General features: G+C 45.6%; 1 protein-coding gene across 7 annotated transcripts in view; it reads right to left on the bottom strand.

The window, feature by feature from the left end:
- Nedd4l (NEDD4 like E3 ubiquitin protein ligase) overlaps positions 1–20,000 on the bottom strand; it is a 341,716-nt gene that overhangs the window by 194,326 nt on the left and 127,390 nt on the right. The window contains exon 1 of one of the 7 annotated variants that reach the window (XM_031365883.1): positions 2,475–2,610. The exons of the other annotated variants lie outside the window; for them this stretch is intronic. The gene's annotated coding sequence lies outside the window, so the exon portion shown is untranslated. Of the gene's footprint in view, positions 1–2,474; positions 2,611–20,000 lie in introns of those variants that run through there. 7 annotated transcript variants of the gene reach the window in all.

Here is a 20,000-nt window from a genome sequence, read left to right as displayed (position 1 = left end):
TTTTCGTCCTAAGGGGCTGCAAACCCTTCAGCTCCTTGGGTCCTTTCTCTAGCTCCTTCATTGGGAACCCTGTACTCAGTTCAATGGATGGCTGTGAGCATCTACTTCTATATTAGCTGGGCACTGTCAGAGCCTCTCAGGAGACAGCTATATGAGGCTCCTGTCAGCTAGCACTTGCTGGCAAATGGATATCTTTCAAAAATCACAAAGGGGGAAGTCTTGCCTCCGTTACTATAAAAGCTATTTTTAACCTCATTTTAGTTACCGCTGTGGAGCATAAAGAGTCACCGGTGCTGTCATTAGGTCAGAAGGAAACGCTGCGGTGTGTTCTCCTTGACCTATAAGTACAAATGCTATCTGGACAGCCCTGCCATTTACTGAGACTGTCAATCAAAGATGAACAAGAACAGATGGCAGCCACAATGCCTACAGGAGACCTGGGCAGTTACCACATGCAGATGGGGACACACAATTATTTAATGCCACGATCCTCTGCCACCATCCTGCCACCTCCCAGGGGGCTGGTGGCCCTCAGGACTACCCCCTTCCTCCCGGAGCTACCTGTGAGTCCTCTGGTGGGCAGCTCGTAGCTGCTGTCCTTTCTGGCATTTGTAGTTCGACCTCGTCTGTACCACCCAGGAACAAAAGCACAGAAGACCGGCTCTGCCCAGTTCTCACAGGTGGGCAGGTGGCTGGCAGAGAAGACGTCCCCAGAGGAGGGTATGTAATTCCACTTGAGCAGTCCCAACCAGGTTCGAGTCATTTACCCTGGAGATCATTAACCAGGTGCTCTGGCCTCTTGGCAAGAAGAAGTAAGAGTCTGCGAGTTGAAAGAATGTTACCAAACACACAGTTTGAGTCACCAGGAAGAGGACATCAGTGTCCAGGCAGGGGCAGAAATGAGGTCACCCCTGGCTGGGGGAAGAGTACACAGAGTCTACTCTTTCTGCTCCCTTATTGGGGGGGGACACACATTAGCACAGGTGCAAAGCAGCCGATGAGGAGGGTTTTAAACACAGATAAGGAGTGCCAGGTTTTTTTTTTCTCACCAAATTTCAAATGTCTTTCTCTCTTTCTTTCTTTCTTCCTTCCTTTCTCTCGCTCTTTTTTTTTTTTTTTTTGGTGGTGGTGGTTTTGGCTCTACAATCTCATGTCACCCATCAAAAGAACAGTGAGTCCCTATAGCAATTCAACTGTTCTCTTTGCCCCACACCACATAATTTGCAAGGAAAACAAGCCAGCGAGAAGCAAGAAGGGTCAGAAGTTCAATTTCACACATTACAAAGGCCCATGGTTTTTGAAGATTCGCGACAAACGTTTTGTTTTCTGGCACGTCAAGCTATCCCAAGGTTAACGTCCTCCTTCTTCTTGACCCATGAAACCACACGTGCTCCCTCTCAGCCTTTGTGTAGGGTGCCTGTTGGTGGGTATGTTCCCAGAGTATCCTTGCCCTGGTCTTCCGTTCAGGGTCATATAATTCCATTTTCCTCAAATCATATATTTGTCATATAACATGTTTTGTGACTAAAGTCCTCTCTCTCTCTCTCTCTCTCTCAGCCCACACTGTTCTTGCTATTGCAAGTGACCTCACAGAAAGACAGCTAACTCCAAAAAATTAAATTAATTCCTGTGTTTTTCTAAATGGCATTTATGTAAGTCCTCTGTAACTTAGAATATAAAATGTCCATGGCACGTTCTCTAAAAGAGGATAACAGTTTCTATTCTGAATACTGAGAACCATGAGATGCTAGTGAGAGAGGACTGAGCCGCTGGGCCCCTCGCTTCTCAGTATCAAAACTTCCTGACAGGACGCCTCTCTCCACACAAGAGCAAAATGATAAAAATCTGTGAAGCTCTATAAAAGCTCAAGTTGGGAGCCATAGGACTTGTCCCCTCGAGTTTCCTATGAAGGTCTCAGACAAATCGGGTCCTAGGAAGTAAATCTCCAAGGATCCAGAAACACACCTATCCCGTGGCAACCCAGGTGATCACTCTGACTATGCTTTAAATCGGAACAAATGCATAATGAAGCCTAAAAAGAAAAGATCTGTCCTTATGTCAACCTCGAATTTTGTACCAAATTTCTGAACTCTGTGTGACAGATCCTTTCACTGTGTCTATTTTTGACATTTCGGGAAAACAGCAACGACAAACGCATCATTTATTCATGGGGAAGGCACCAGAGAACTATCCGCATAATCATTTTTCCCTGCTGTACAGAGGTAAGAAGCTACAGGCAAGATGACCGAGGTTAAGCACATGAGGGATGAAAAAAAAATTAATGCCATATTTTTTTGATACAGGTATCAAGGCACGCTAAAAATATTCAATGAGCACTTTTAGAGAGAGAAGGAGTAAGCTCAAAGACTCCTCTAAATTCTAGCACATGTAGGTTAAAGCTCACGGATCCACAACACGAGACCCCGTTCTGCACAGACCTCAAGAAAGGAGACAGAGCCTTTGCCCACACTTACCAGATTCCAGGCAGGAAAACCTCCTTTCAAAGGGAGACAGGAGAGGAAGGCTGGTCTGGATGCAGATGGTTGGTCTGTTTCCCTTAACAACAGCAAGAATGGAAGAGGAATCCTGGTCTCTCCAGTCCCCTACAGGCAATCAACAGCCTGGAACCGGTGGGCGGAGCAAGGTGCTGAGAGGGGAGGGTTCTGTAGCGACTGCCCAGGTAGAGCCACTCAGAGCTTCCCACCAGGCAAGGCACTCTGAAGCCTTGCGGGGCTGGCTGTGTTGAGAGCTGTCTGGGCTAGAAGCTGCCTCTGCTGCCTGCCTGCCTGTCTCAAAGCCTGAGTGAAGTCAAACCGTGGGGAAGACAGAAACAACTCATCACCGAGGCAGCCCCGCCAAACACTATAGGTGGAACTTGGTGGATTCCAGAGACACAGAGAGCAACGAACGCAAGCTCTGTATTGCTGCCCTGCAGCCAAACTGCACCTTGGAAGTTGACGGCCAAGTTTTAAGACCTGTGCTGTCTGCCCCCAGGTGACCTGGAAGCTCAGAGTCCCTCAGCCATTTGGAACTCCCCCTTTACAATGAGTGACACAGGATACACAGGGGAGCAAGGAAGGACAGCCCTCCAGAGCCTTCCCTAAATGGCCACACAAATGTTAGGAAGAATAGCTAAGGGGGCAAGAACGCCCCTCTGGACATTTCTTGTCATCCTCATAAGGGCGAAATGAACCTTCTTTTTTTTTTTTTTTTCAAGACAGGGTTTCTCTGTATAGCTCAGGCTGTCCTGGAACTCACTCTGTAGACCAGGCTGGCCTCGAACTCAGAAATCTGCCTGCCTCTGCCTCCCCGCAAGTGCTGGGATTAAAGGCATGCGCCCGGCTGAACCTTCATTTTTATTCACTAAAACTGGTTGGCTTTTTAGCTTAGTGACACTGAGCATGTATTTCTGAATTCCCTGACCTCCTTCCTGAGAAGCTGGGAGAATCTGGCATACTTGAGAGCAACATCCCACCATCATGGCGCTTTTAACCCCTCTACATTTTCTTACTCTTTAGCAATAAATTACAGTCGTCAACCAGCCCCGTTACTCCCTTCCGCTTCCCTCAATGAGGAGACTGACTTAAGAGGCATAGAGTGGACTGCCTGAGCTCATGCCTAGCAGGCGCAAGACCCTGGCTTCACCTCCAGCACCGTTAACTACACGAATCCACACCCCAGTGCGCATTTATTAACACAGGATGTTTTTCTTCTCACGTCTCCAACATGTTGGAGGCACTGGTTTTAAAATTCAGTTTTGAATCCAGTGGACAAGGACAGAGAGCCCATGACCCCTTAGACTCAACCTTGTCTAGGATACTCAGTAGCATCCCAAGATAGAGGGGGCCCTCTGCCCAAGGCTCAATGTAAATTCCAACTTGAAAGCCAATGTCATAGTTTGAATATGCTGGGCCCAGGGAATGGCACTTTGAGGAGGTGTGGTCTTGGTGGAGAAGGCATGTCACTGTGGGTGTGGGCTTTTAAGACCCTCACCCTAGCTGCCTGGAAGTCAGTCTTCCACTAGCAGCCTTCTGATGAAGATATAGAAGTCTCAGATCCTCCTGCACCATGCCTGCCTGGATGCTGCCATGCTCCTGCCGTGATGATAATGGACTGAACCTCTGAACCTGTAAGCCAGCCCCAATGAAATGTTGTCCTTATGAGTTGCCTTGGTCATGGTGTCTGGTCATAGCAGTAAAACCCTAACTAGGACAACCAGGAACATGTTCCATTCTAAGGACCAAGAATATAGAGAGGAGCTAATGGCAGAGCCAAAGGGTCCTTGACTGTATGTGTCCCTTTGAGAGGCTTGGAGTCTAGCCTACAGATAGTACCACTCTTTAATAATGATGAAAAGAGTTTAAGAGGGTGCTTGATCCTCCCTGGGCCTAGAGACTGCCATCCCCACCTGCTGGTGGCCTGTGGATACTGCAGTCAGGAACCCTGCTCCACCTTCAATCTACTCTGGAGAGGCAGCCATGGAATTCCTGCTTTGTGACAATACTCCCTGACAGCCAGCTCTGCTGCTCAAGGACAACCTTCGTCCTCTCCCTTCAGATCTTAAAAAAAATTTGTTTTCTCCCTCCCCACCTAACATCTGGGAGTGTGGTTCTAAAACAAAAATTCTCAGCACATTCTCAGGGAGAAAATAGAAGGGAGCGCCAGTATGCTCCACACATAGAACAGAAAGAGCCATAACATCGCTGAAAGGAAAGAGATTACCAAGTACAGGGAAGAAGGCAGCTAAGGTTTCTGAAACGACTAAAGAAGGGAACCCCTCGGGATTGGGCCCTACAGTGTGTGTGTGTGTGTGTGTGCGCGCGCGCACGAGTGAGCGTGAGTGTGTCAGGGGTTCCTATAAGTTGTTCTGTACAACTGGAGAATATATTGGCAGCCAGTCACATTTAAAGTAATCTTTCTAACCATTTTCTTCCCTCTAGACTATTCTACAACCAGCAAGTTATAAACTACCCATACCAATTGTTATAGTTTGTATATGCTTGGCCCAGGGAATGGCACTATTTGGAGGTGTGGCCTTGTTGGAATAGATGTGGCCTTGTTGGAGTAGGTGTGTCATTGTGGACATGGGCTTTAAGACCCTCACCCTAGCTGCCTGGAAGTCAGCCTTCCACTAGCAGCCTTCTGATGAAGATATAGAACTCTCAGATCCTCCTGCACCATGCCTGCCTGGACACTGCCATGCTCCATGCTTTATTGCCTTGATGATAAAGGACTGAACTTCAGAACTTGTAAGCCAGCCCCAATTAAATGTTGTCCTCATAAGAGTTGACATGGTCATGGTGTCTGCTCACAACACTAAAACCCTAACTAAGACACCAATCTTTGGGAGCGGGGAGGGATTACCAGAAGTGAGGACTGTGAGGAAAGATGACCTTAGAGAACGCACATTTAAGAGGTGCCACTGCATCAAGTCTCTTACGCGATGCTATGATTTACAGGAAAGCAATAGGGGAGAGTACAATAAACCTTAGGTTTCATAAGCAGCTGCCAGGAGACTGGCAGTGATACAGGGGACCTGGGGTCGGGGGAGGCAGCCGGGGTCTGGATTGTAACGGACAAGGATGCTACTGAGTGCACAGAAGAAGACACGGATTGTCAGGACTTCACACTGAGGAAAACATCTGTTTTGTAACCTCACCGCCCCAGTGTACTGGTTAGATGTTAGTGCAGAAATCTCATTTATAATAAGCTTAATTTTATCCTAGAACAAACAAGAGGTGAATCTCAGTAGCTCTGCATTCCAATCAGAGAATACAGAAAAAGTAACAACAAGGAATAGCTTGTTTGTAAAAAAGGGCTTTGATCAGTAAGTCCAGTTCAACAATGGTCTCCTTCTCTGATGAGGGGCGAGAGCCACAAGTGTTAAGAGTAAATACTGAGAGTGTAGCTCAAGATCACACTGGTTTGGGTGGTGGAGTAGGTGCTCACCAGCTGGCTGGGTTTACAGCATGAATTCCCTCCTACTGAGTGGGCCTTAACTCCAATTAGGCAGCTGCTGGTCAGCACCAGCATAGAAGGGCTACTGTTGCACCCTGGGATAGCTTACCATTCTGGCTACTGTTGGGGCCCATAGGTATCACTGCTGGGTAGGACTCCTGGTTACTTTCTCTCTTGGCATCTTGGAGAGCGCCTTCAGCACGATGAAGGCTGGTTCCCAAGTAGAGGCAGACCCAGCTCGATTCTTCCAAATCATTATATGTATATATTTATTTAAGTGTATGTATGTCTAAGTTCGTGTAACAATAATAATTCAAGAGAATAAAGCCGCCGGATAGTGGTGGCACACGCCTTTAATTCCAGCACTTGGGAGGCAGAGGCAAGTGGATTTCTGAGTTCGAGTCCAGCCTGGTCTACAGAGTGAGTTCCAGGATAGACACAGAGAAAACCTGTCTCAAAAAAACAAAAACAAAACAAAACAAAACAAAAAAACAAACAAAAAAAGAAAATGAAGCCATAAGTTTAATGAGGGACATAGAGGGATTAGAGGAAGTATATGTAAATGTATTTGTAAATATATATGTAAATATGGGACATACATAACATTATAAAAATAAAAGATTAAAAAAAAAAGGATGAATGAAGAAGAAAAATGAAATACAGTTCAGCCAGGTGTGGGGATGCCCACATAAGAGGATGAGATGTTAATCTTGACAGCTTGAGGCACAGGTAGACTGAAAGCATCAGGCTAGGATCTCAAGGTACCACAGAATGAGGAGAAAGGAAAGAACGCAGACACTTGTGCCTCTCCTACATGTGTGTATACTCACGGCCTTGCTTTCCTCTTAGCTTCTCATGTTTTCAAAAGCTTGCAACCAACCACAAGTTCATCTGCAAGACCAAGGCCACAACACAGGCCGCAGTGTTATGCCAAAGCATGACAACATGCACCAACCAGCTGTTTAAAACAACCAGACATGAAGCCAACAGAAAGTATGCAGTGCCATGAGCCGTGGGTAGCCTGTGTGCAGCCTAAAGCAAAATCATAAACTTATCTGAAACATCATAAGATTGGGAGTGGGGAATGGCTCTATGGCTCTATGGCTTGGTTCTCTAAAAGGAAGTTTGTAGAGGCTCTAGAGTATGAACGCTTCCAATGCCAATATTGTCCCCTAATAAAATGTTGGATATGCCTATGAGTCTATACATATCAAATTCCTTAAAAGACAATGGCAAAACCACATGGATATCTGGGATCTATGTTCATGGGCTAAGCTGAGTGCGACTCAGCAAGAGCCAGTTAACTGAAGGCACACACCTGTTCTCTTCATCTCTGCTATATAGCACCTTATAAAGCTTCAGTCTGGGCCTACTAAACTCAACCAGAAGACAGAGACAAGTCCTCTTAGGCTGCATCATCACCAACCCATGAGACAGAGAGCAACGATGCTTGTGTTTGGTTAGGTAGAAAGCAAAAATACCATGGAGACACAGACAAAGGAGTCAAAGCCAGCCAGCAAATACCATTGAAGTGATAACCTGTCAAGTAACTAACCTGATAAGCTAGGAATTAGGAGACCTTAGAAGTGACCCTAATGGTCCCTCCCCCTCTTTTGCTTAAAAAACAAGTTTTCTTTTTCTACCGATTCATTTGTATTTCTATGTATCAATGGCTGTCCTGGAACCTGCTATAGATCAGGATGGCCTCAAACCCATTGCTAGAATTAAAAGCATGTACCCTAATCCCTAGCTATTTAAGACAATTTAACACCTTAACTTACCCAAACCAGGTACCAAGTCAACACCTTAATCCTGTTCTATGCACTTTGATACTGAACTTGAAAGTTTCAACCTGATAGGACCTTATGCTACTAACCATCAACTATGCTCTGATCTCGGACAGCCACCTGGAGAGCCGCCAGTTCATAGGAGTCCAGTGAACTAGTTAAATGCATCTGGGGATGGATCAAACCTTGAGGCACACCAAAATATACTCTTGTTCACTTAGCTGTGGCACTGTTAGGAAGATATTCTCTAGCCCTGATGTATTGTTTCTACTTCTATAGTGTAAAGGTTATTACCTGTGGTTTGGAGTTTGGTCAGAAGGAGGGAAGAAAAAGCCCCAGGACATTCCAAGGCCAGAGTTCAGGTGGGAGCCAGCCAGCCAGTGCTGAACTTTAAAGACAAAAGAGCCTGCTGCTTTTCAAACAACAGGCTTAGAGCAGAGAGAGAAAGGCAGCAGAAGTCGGATGTGGGCTTTATGAGGTCTAAATATAGGCATCTGCAGCAGAGTGGTTTCTTTGGGGAATGATTTTAAGGATTCTCAGGAGGTGTTGGTTGCTCACTGCATATCAGAGGAGGATAAAGGCTTCCCAGGTTGTCTGGGAGGACTGGAAACCCAGAGAGGAGCCCTGGGAAGGGGAAGAAACATCTTTTGTTCCCAGTCCTCCTGCCGGACAAAGGGGACTGGAGAGAAGGTCATGGCTTGGTTTCTGACTCAAGAGAACAGTACTGAATAGGAGCCGAAAAAAATTATCCCGCGCTTCTGTCCCAATACAGCAGACTGGAAGAAAATCAAGGCATGCCAGGGGCTCCAAAGACCCGGATTTATCTACTAATAAATACAGACTGCTTGTACAAAGAGACTCACTTCTGTAACCCAGCAGAAATGTCCATTTGCATAATATCCATTCTTCAAATGGTAGCAGAGGCCACTGGATTAATGCAGGTGGTACAACCCATCAACACTGTGTCGTGGAAAAGGTCAAGAGCTGAACATGGTAAGGCAGGACTGGAGAGAGCGGTAGCAGTGATTTGCTGAATGTAGACCACGTCAGAGTCTTGGGTTCAAGTTTGACCCAGCTGCTTCTGTAGCTTTAGAGCCCTGGGGTAACCAGTGGCCTCTGCAAGCCTCAGTTTTCCCAACTACAGAGCTGAGTTCCGTGGCTCCTGACCCCATCTACCTGTGTCTTACACTAAGATGTTTAAGTCAGTTCCTGGGATGAGACCCCAGTGAAATATTGAAGTCTGTGAGTTTTACTGTGGAGTCAGACTTAAACATCGTTAGTCCAATGTGCAACTTCAGTGTGTGTTCAGGTGCAACAGACATACCTAGACTTCTGTCTGTTCTAACCATCAGCCTATACGACTGAATCTGATGGCGAGACCTTGGCTGAGCAGTAGGGGAGGAGGGCATGGATGATATTCATTTCTGAATACAGGATCAGTTGCTTTTCAATGGACATTTCTTATTTTTAATCTCCTCTATCAACCCAGGAACAGTCATTCCTGTCTCCCTCTCACTGGATACCTATGACTATGTACCTGTTAGAAAAACAGAATGGACAGGTTTGATCTGATGGTGCAGGTAAGTGCCGTTTTGACAAACCTTCCACACTGCTAGAGGCTGAACCCACTGACACACCTACCCTGTGACAGCAATGTAACTATTCTCACCTTCGTTCCCTGGTCTACAGGGAGCATATCGAACACCATGAACATCTGACGGCAGAAAGCAGTCTTCACTGGAGGTACCACTCTTAACTTACCTGCCCAGTCTGTCTTTTCACATGCTCTAAAGATCATCCCTTACTAAGTTACTGGTCTTATTGATGTATAGACCACATAATAATATATTAAGGAAATCAGCTCTTCTTCCGTGACAGAACCCTGCAGTAGGCACTCCACTTTGTTTTGGTTTTGCCACTAATTCATTTTCTCAGAAGTTCGCCAGTCAGTCTGGTAGTCGCACCTTCTCTGACTGTGTTGTTGTCGTTGAGATGAACAGCTTGAACTTCTTTAAAAACGTAAGGTCAGGGGTGAGGAAGATGGCTCAGGGGATAAAAATTTTTGCTATGTAAGCATGAAGACCCAAATTTGATTCCTAGGACCTGTGTTGAAGAGCCAGATGTGGTGGCCCATACTTGGAATTGTGGCCCTGTGATAGTGGAGAAGGACAAAAGGTGCCCTAGAACTCAGTAGCCGGATAACCTGGTTGAATGGTCAAGTCCCAGGACCTAGTGAGACTTGTCTTGAACTCAAGGTGGACACCTCCTAGGGAACAGGACAAGGTCGACTTCTGTCCTCCAAAAGCACATTCACACATATTCATGAAACCTGCATACCTGGGAACACACACACACACACACACACACACACACACACACACCCTTATGGTTGGTAGATATTATTAGCTTTAAAGTTTGCATTGTGAAAAAGGAACTGGCCTTCACAAAAACTGGTTCCAGCAGCTTGATGGGGCAAGCGAGCCTAATTTAAGACACTCTGTTGCAGCCGTTCATCACCTCTGTCTTGTCACGGTAAAAGGCCTCCCTACCTTGGCAACATGTGTCCCTGTGCAGTCACATACTTGTCCTGCTCCCTTAAGTCAAGGAGACTGACTGGGACCATGGATCCCTAGTGCTAACCACCATGCATGCACATAACCTTGTGCTCCCTCTCTGAGAGAGCAAGGGTTCTACTGCAAGCAGAGGCGCAGAGTGGCTTGGAAATCCTACCTTTTTTGAGCCCAAAGCCCAACACTTTATGAAAAAAAAGTTTCTAGACTGCTTCTGCTAGTCAGTCATGTGCCTAACAGGCTGGGGGTGGGGGGTGGGGGTGGGAGGGTCATGGTCCTGGTAGAGTAAGAGGTCTGGAGCTCCCAGAGACCCAGTGAGTGGTAATTTCTGTCTGCAAGGGACAGAAGGTATTCGACCACGCCTCCTGGGTCCCTGGCTCCTGTTTCAGTCACAGACCCCACAATCCCCCTCCCCACACACACAGGAGAGGTGTGTGATATTATTGGTCATGGATTAGCAGCACCAAGCCTTCTTACATGCAAATAAAGATTCCCCAAGCTCTCAGCCCAAACCAATGAGAAGTAGCTGCTGTCGAACCCTGAACCACCCCCAAAACTGTATATAAATCCTATCCAGGGACTTAAAGGTGCGAAAGATCTACTCTGTCGCCTGAGTCTTTTGTTCTAAGAGCTGTAACACTTGGGAAGAGGTCTGCTCTTCCCCTCCCCCGTGGAAAGCCTCTGGTACACAGGGCCACAAAAATAGGCTACAGAGACACAAGTTAAACAACTAAAAATGATTAAAAACAATGTTTCTCCTTGTTTCTCATTTCAGGGCTGGAGAGATGGCACAGTGGTTAAAAGCTCTTCCAGAGGTCCTGAGTTCAATTCCCAGCAACCACATGGTGGCTCACAACCATCTGTAATGGGATCCGATGCCCTCTTCTGGTGTGTCTGAAGACAGCGGCGTACTCATGAATAAATCTTTTTTTTTTTAAGATGTATTTATTTATTTCATGTGTATGAGTACACTATAGTTGTACAGATAGCTGTGAGCCATCATGTATGTAGCTGCTCTCCAGCTCCACTAGCTCTGGCCCCTGCTCACTCTGGTAATTCACTGTAGCTGTCTTCAGACACACCAGAAGAGGGCGTCCGATCTCATTACGGGTGGTTGTGAGCCACCATGTGGTTGCTGGGATCTGAACTCAGGACCTTCGGAAGAGCAGTCAGTGCTCTTACCCACTGAGCCATCTTGCTGGCCCCCCGAAAAAAATCTTTTTTTAAAAAAGTTTTTCCTTTCGAAAAGCTATAGTGACTCAAATTAAAGCCAAAGTGAATCAAGTGTGGAGAAGCAATTTGAAAAGATGCCCACAGGTATAAGAATGAATAAACTGTAGGAGCATCCCCAGGGCAGGACAGGGCTCTAAAGGGAATGTCTAACCAGGCATGCAAGATACCCAGAGTGCTCCATCTCAGGTGTGAAGCTATGCTCAGCACGAGAGACTATGCTTCCACCAGCCAGATGCACACTGAAGGATGCTACACAGCTTATTAACTCCTACCTTAAAAGTGCTGTAAATGCCAGCTTAAATGCCATCCTCCAGGCAACCACCAGCACAAGGGCCAAGCTCGCATTGTCTAAGAACTCTCTACTTGGAGTATCTATCTTTCCTATGGCAGACAGGTTTCTCTAGGCAACCCGGGTTGACAGTAGGAAACTGATCCAGAGGAATGAGATGGGATGGTCTTCGAATCAGTTCCCTTGAAGTTAGCCAATGACTTCAGAGGTGAAAACAGTGTTCTGAGCAGGTGTGGACCTTGCCTAGGGTCTCATTATCCACGGTGCACAGAATGTGACACCGGGGGTCAAACATGTCTTTTTTTTTAAAGGCACAGGTGGCAAGTGTCCGACTGCAGCAATAGTGAGGGCCATGTAGTCATTTCTTCCTACCACAAGTATACTCAATGTGACAATGGTGGCTGTTGAACAATTACGAAAACGCTCAGACAGACAGATGTGTACTGAGGCCTGGAACCAGCTCAGCAGCGAAGCCTGGAACGAAAATAAGCAAGAGCACCTGTACTGCCAGGACTCGGAAGCCTGAGGTAGGAAGAGTGCTGCTGAAAGATCCAGGAGAGCTAAACTCCAGGTTGGTTAGCACTCTACCAGCCTGGGCTATAGGGTAGGACCCTGACTCACTGCAAAAACTCATCAAAACAAACAAGTAAAGCAGACAAAGGTAATGATCCTCCATCCATTTCTCAGGAGGCTGGCTACCCATGTCTTGGCCTATTGGATGTTTCCTTAAAATAACACTGGCAGCTGGTTAATTCATCATAACAGACATTTATTTCCTACAGTTATAGAGGCAACAAGACCAAGGCCGCCAGAGCAATAATATCCAGGGTGTGCATAGGGTTGCAACCCCCTGCTTTAAATATTCTGTCAGCTGGGAAAAGAAAACTCCCTTCAGGAAGCTTGATAGGAGGCCTCTAATCCCACTCGTGCAGGGAACTCCCCGGGCTTAATCACCTTTCTCTAGCCTGGTCTCTGAATCCTAGAACATTATTGGCATTTGAATTTTAGAAAACATCAAATCATAGAAATGCCCAAGGGGCTTACCTCTGTGAGATTGAGGGAAAAGGCTAAAAAAAGCCTATTTCCTGCCTCATGCATGTCTACTGAGATATTCCCAGCATGTATCACTTTCAGTATTATAAACTATAGGTAAGTTTAACATGAGGAAAACTGTCTGTTTCACATCTGTGTTAAAAAGAATGATTTAGGACATGCTAACACTCTTTTCTGAAGAAAAGAAGAAGGAAGGAAAAGAAAAGAAGAGAAAAGAAAAGATGTCTTTCTTCCATGGGTTGTTGCAAAGGTGTTTCTAATTCTTACAGTGTCTACCCAAGTTCAGTCTTGTCTGCAGTATTTATAGCTAAACGAAGGACATCTACATTACCAGCCACCTACCTACTGTTTTTAAGACATTGTTCTATCTAGTGGGCTCTGCTGATAATTTTTTTTTTTCCAAGACAGGGTTTCTCTGTATAGCCATGGCTGTCCTGGAACTCACTCTGTAGACCAGGCTGACCTCGAACTCAGAAATCTGCCTGTCTCTGCCTCCCAAGTGCTGGGATTAAAGGCATGTGCCACCACCGCCTGGCTGGGCTCTGCTGATAAATACATGGATACCCAGAAGGATAAATCCTGTAGGAAGCACGTGGAGGAGGTATACTGGAGACTGATGCTGTGGCCCTCAGTGGTGGATGGCTTCCAGAGATAAGAGTGAGCCACACTATCTATAGAGACTGATGCTGTGGACCTCAGTGGAGGATGGCCTCCAGTGATAAGGATGTGCCACCTTTATCTGCTTCACAGCCAGTTGACTCCCAGCACATTTCTTGTGGCCTAGCGGAGGTGTCAGGAGGCACCATACCACTGAAAAACACGTTTTTCAGCTTAGCTGAGATCACTTGACTATTTTCATTTATTTCTGTGTTCATGAGAGGCCTGAATTTCTCAGGGACAAGAAAATGTTTGTATTTATACAGCCTTAGCAGCCTGGGGGGCTGTCTGTAGTGGAAACATCATTGTACAAGAATGAACTGTCTTCTCATTAGAAACAGGCATGTTAAAAATGTATCCATTCCTAGATCACTGGGAAGATGCTAAGAACTGTAGCCTCGGAGCCAAAATGAAATGTTAGTGTCTACAAAAGCTACTTTCCTATCATCCCAAATAGCTTGTACCCTTCCCTACTTTATTCCCACTGCAAACATGCCTGGCCTCCTGGCCTGGCCTGCCTCTCAGCTGTTTCTGTTGGTGTTTAATACTTTATATGGCGATGGTGGTATACACCTTTAATCCCAGCAGAGGTAGACAAATCTCTTGAGGCCAGCCTGGTCTACAACATGAGTTCTTGAATAGCCAGGGCTACACAGTGAAACCCTGTCTCAGGAAAAAAGGAGAGGAGAGGAGAGGAGGGGAGGGGAGGAGAGGGGAGGGCAGGGGAGGGGAAGTGGAGAGGAAGGAAGGGAGAGGGGGTAGAAGAGGAGGGGAGGGTAAAGGGAAAGGGAAGGGGAGGGGGAGAGGGAGAGAAGGGAAGGGGGAGAGGAGGGGAGAGGGAGAGGGAGAGGAGGAGGGAAGGAAGGGAAGGGAAGGAGAGAGGAAAGGGAAAGGGAGGGGAGAGGAGAAGAGGGGAGATGAGGGGAGGGGAGGGGAGAAGAAGAGAGGAGAGGAGAGTTCAAATGATGGCAAAGGATAAGTGCAAAATGAGTGGGTGTTCTAGGCACAGCTGCCTGGTTTAGGGGGCCTTTGCTGAAACACAATCACTTGGACAGAGTGTCCAAGACTCACTGAATCTCTCTCCTCTGTCCCTAGTAAGACTCTATGAAGACACTGAAATAATACTCAAGCATACCAGAGAAATAACCAACACAACTTGCATAATTTAAATCTGCCGCTGCGGTTGCTTTCTGAGGGTCGCTGTGATGATCAACACAGGGTCCCTGCCTCCTATTTCCAAGTGAGCCACAGAGAGGAACTAAGCACAGCCTCTTCTGTCTTTCTAAAAATAGCTTCCCTGCAGTGGTGCAGCAGCTCAGGGGCAACCCTAGGCAAAGGGGGTGTTTTTAAATCCAAACCACATCGGAGCAATTCTGAGATGATCTACCCTGTTCCCTAGATGGGGAGTGGCAACTATTTATAGCAATATAAATTAAACTATAGTAATATGAATTTTTATATTAAGAATGCCAGTCTGGAAATTCCTTTTTCAAGGAAACCTGAGCAACTTTTTAAAAATCTCTGATCCATAAACTTTGAAACTAGCAGCGCATAGCAACACACCGCGTCTGCAAGACCACACTGGAATATAGCAGTCATTGAAGAATTTCATTTCTCTTCACTATCAGCTAATTATTCCTTTTTTTTTAGTGAGTGGTATCTTATTTTGATGAATCTATAAATTATTTGGCATATAAGAGGAGGAAATAATGTTAAATGCTATGTCTACCTACTTTAAAACACCAACTATATAAAAAATAGAAATTGCTTAAAGTAAAAATAACTCTTTCCTATGTGTGGGACTGCTTGAAAGTGAAAATGTATGCCCAAACTTCCAAGGTATTAATTAATATTCTTTACAAGAGAACTCCAAAGAATGCATATGAGATTCATAGCCCAATTCCATAGTCCAGAATGAAAATGCACCTAGTGATTGGCCACCAGAGGGAGCCGTAGGTTCCACAAAACACCTGAACAGAGCAGAAGGGCAGAACCACTTGGGAAGCCTCCATGCAGGGATGCATCAAAATTACTACCTCTAAGAACTGGAGGGGGACAGAATGGAGATTCAAATGGGGATTTACTTAAAAATAAATGCATCTGTGCTAATCTTAAAGTTGAGGAAGAGCTAAAAAAATAACATAATGTGCGCTGATGTTAAAATTTATCATGTATCTATTTTATAGAACAAGGGGGGCTCACAACCATCCATAGTGAGATCTGATGCCCTCTTCTGGTGTGTCTAAGGACAGCTACAGTGTACTTATAAATAATAAATAAATCTTTGGGCTGCAGAGAGTGGGGCCGGAGCAAGCAGAGGTCCTGAGTTCAATTCCCAGCAGCCACATGATGGCTCACAACCATCTGTACAGCTAGAGTGTACTCATATACATAAAATAAACATGAGCATGCATGATAGCTCGGAGAGCACCTCATAAGGGTCTCTGGCTTGCCAAATGCAAGCAGCGGATATGTGGCGCTGTAGTTTGAATCTGAAATGTCCCCCACAGACTTCTGTGTTTAAATACCTAATTTACAGATGGTGGTGCTGTTTTGAGAGGATGTAAAACCTTTAAGACTTGAGGCCTACCTAGCCGACTTGGGTTGCTTCTGCTAGACCCTGGAGGAATATGCTCTCTGATCTGTCTGGCCCAAGTTCTCCACTTTGTGTCCAATGCTAAGATGTTAGGAACCCAAGCTGTTTATGCCTACTGTTGTGACCGCTCCCTTACTGCCCTTGCCATAGATTTTCTGAAACTATGACCCAAAAGAAGCCTTTCTTCTCTCAAGTGCTTCTGCCAGGCATTTTGCAGGGGCAATGAGAATAGTAACTCATACAGCAAATAAATGGAGAACTGTTTTCATGGGTCAATGTAGGACCGAAGCAAGTAGAAAAAGATTCGTCTCCTATCCACGTGAAGCTGAAGGCCAGGAGAGTGAAAAGCTCACCTCAGTTGTTCACCTCAGTTGTTCACTGCTAAGACTAGGGAGGGAAACAATGTCACAGCCGGTCTGTCTAAAACGGTGGGTGCAGAGACCTGAGATATGGACCTAATGAAGCAGGAAGAGAACAGTTTGGTAGATAGATAGAGAAGCTAGGGATGACGGGGCCATGGTGACAGAGAAACAGTGGATCTTCTGGGGACACAAAGATTTGACCATAGCTGTTTGGAGAAGCTAAGGGTGGGGTGCAAAGAACATACTGGAGGGCCTCATTACCTGTGTTTGTGTCTGTGTCACAACACGGCCGATGCTCAGTGGAAGGACAGAAGGAAGAGAGGAAGCACGGACCTTCTGGTGGTTTGAATGAGAATGGCCTGAATAGGTTCATGTCTTATAATGGTTGGCCCCTAATTGATGGACATATTTTGGGAAGGATTAAGGGGTGTGGCCTTGCTAGAGGAGGTATGTCATGGGGGAGAGCCTGCCATCACACTTCCCACCATGACAGTCATGGACTTGCCCTCTGGAACAATGTTCCAGCCTCCAACTAAATGTTTTCTTTTATAAGTTACCTTGGCCACGGTATTTCATCACAGCTCAGTAACCTGAACTAAGGCAGACTCTAGTGGCTAAAGCCCCCTCTTCAAACACTAAGGACCAGACATGGAGACAAGAGGCAGTAGTGAGGGCTGGCAAGATGGCTCAGCAGGTAAGAGCACTGACAGTCCAGAGTTCAAATCCAAGCAACCACATGGTGGCTCACAACCATCTGTAATGGGATCTTTCGCCCTCTTCTGGTGTGACTGAAGGCAGCAACAGTGTACTTATTTATAATAAATAATCTTAGGGCCGGAGCAAGCAGGGTTGACTGGAGTGAGCAGAGGTCCTAAATTCAATTCTCAACAAGCCCATGAAGGCTCACAAGCATCTGCACAGCTACAATGTACTCGCATACAAAAATTAAATAAATCAATCTTTTTTATTTTTTTAAAAGAGGCAGTATTGGACTGAGGACAACTGTGCCCAGTGCCTTGGTTGATGGATCATTCCACAGAATGAAAGGTATAAAAAATTTTGACATTCTGGGCCAAGAAACTGCATAAAGACAATCCAAATTATGTATCGTAGTTAGCAGGAAATCTCACTTTTAGAATGAAATGGTTCTATCTGTACATTTAATAAGAGAACATTAAGTTATATACTATTCGGAGCCTGCTCTAGAAACAAGGAGTGTGCACTTTCTATACTGTCAGGATATACTCCACTCCAAATCACTTCAAGTGAGCTGATGAGGTGGCTCTGTGGGTAAAGGTGTTTCCCCCACTGTGCTGGCTAGTCTCAGGTCAACCTGACACACAAACTAGAGGTATCTGAAAGGAGCCAACCTCAATGAAAAGAGGCTTCCATAAGATCCAGCTGTAAGGCATTTTCTTAATTAGTGATTGATGAGAAGGGGCTTAGCCCATTGTGGGTGGTTCCATCTCTGGCTGCTGGCCCTGGGTTCTACAGGGAAACAGGCTGAGCAAACCAGGAGAAGCAAACCAGTAAGTAGCACGCCCACCCATTTTGATGCCTTCTGCATTAGCTCCTGACTCCAGGATCCTTCTCTATTCCTGACTTCCTTCGATGATTAGCAGTACTGTGGAAGTGTAAGCCAGGTAAACCCTTTCCTCCCCAAGGTGTTTTGTCACAGCAACAGAAACGCTAAGACAAGTTGGTATCATGAGTGGGGTACTACTGTGACAGACCTGACTGTGTTGTTTGCAGGGAGGATTGTAAAGGACCTTTGGCACTCTGGGCTATAAAAGCCACTGGGTGTTGAGAGCTCACTGGGCTGCTCTGCAGGAGCTTGGAGGATAAGAGTGTTGAGAGCAGTATAGTGTGGATGATGGACTTGTGACGTTTCTGAGGGAAGCAAACACGCCATTGGACTTTTCTGTGAATACTCTGTTCTTCTGGTTAGCTATGACTGAACGAAGAGTCAGCTGCGATGAAATGAAGCCTTGCTTTGCCAGGATACTCGATGCCGGACAGCTGGAGCTGAGAATTTACACATCGTGCATGTGTGTGCACACCCACACACAGACAACTACGTCTTTGTTTTCAAGGAACTTTCAAATTATTGCAAGAGAAGGAAGGGGGGGTCTTGACACAGCCAACAATGCTGCTTTCTGACTGAGAAAATGGAGACAATGGTGTTAAGGTTGATTTGCCAGTCCGACCACTAAAATTTGGAAGCCTTTCTTTCAAATGTCTGTACCTTCTTGCCACGCATGACTAATTTTAATTGTTTACAATGACAGTGATGTGAGGCAATCATGGTATAATAAGGGAAGCCCAACAATGCACTGAGAACAGAAATACAAACAGACCTAGAGGTAACCTCACCACCCTTTTCTCTCTGCACCACACAGGAACACTCACCAGTGTCAAGCATATATTTACTAACTGTGCTGAAACCTGCATGCCAACCCTTTAATAATTTACTGGGCAGTTAACAGATGGCATATTCCTTATTAAACATTATTTGTGCTGGGGTCATAAGTCTCCAGAAATATTTAGGAATGAAGACAGGCAGTAATTTCAGTCTAATACACAGCTGTACATCTGCATCTGCTTGCAGGAACATGAATTCAACCTCAGCTGCAATTCATGTATCTTATGCAGGAAGCAATGAGAATATTTTCCCTAAGACCAAAAACATCTTGTAATTGTATCCATTATCTGTCTTTTTGTAGTATGCATCAAAAAGTTTCATAAACTGTATTTAAGCTTGCTGTCCCTGAAAAGAAAAAAAAGAAAAAAAAACCAAAAAAACAAAAAACAAAAAATGCTGCAATATCCAGGAATTTGACTCCTCCAAGTTCTAACAAAACTACTTTGTTATTTGCCACCCAGAATCTCCATTAAAGAGTTTAATTTGAAAACCACAACAAAAATACTATGACACCCCATTCCTGGTTCTAAATATATCTGCTAGAGAAAATCAGTGGCCTATACTACACATTCAAACTATAGCCTGCAGACCACTGGCATATAGCTATGTCCCTGTATTTAGTTGAGACTCAAGAAACAATACACCCAAGGGCCTCTCCTCCCACTGATGACCGACTAGGCCATCCTCTGCTATATATGGTGCTGGAGCCATTAGTCCCACCATGTGTACTCTTTGGTTGGAGTTTTAGTCCCTGGGAGCTCTGAGGGTACTAGTTAGTTCATATTGTTGTTCCTCCTAAGGGGCTGCAAACCCTTCAGCTCCTTGGGTCCTTTCTCTAGCTCCTTCATTGGGGGCCCTGTACTCAGTCCAATGGATGGCTGTGAGCCTCTACTTCTGTATTAGCCAGGCACTATCAGAGCCTCTCAGGAGACAGCTATATCAGGCTGGATTGTCCCTTCTTCAGTCTCTACTCCATAGTTAGTCTCTGCAACTCCTTTCAGGGTATACGAAGGTTCTATGTCCCAGTGTAGGGGAATGCCAGAGTCAGTAAGCAGGAGAGGTGGGGGGGGGGG

The sequence above is a fragment of the Mastomys coucha genome, unplaced genomic scaffold (genome assembly GCF_008632895.1).
Source record: "Mastomys coucha isolate ucsf_1 unplaced genomic scaffold, UCSF_Mcou_1 pScaffold13, whole genome shotgun sequence".
Lineage (NCBI taxonomy): Eukaryota > Metazoa > Chordata > Mammalia > Rodentia > Muridae > Mastomys > Mastomys coucha.
This window is presented reverse-complemented; position numbering and strand designations above follow the sequence as displayed.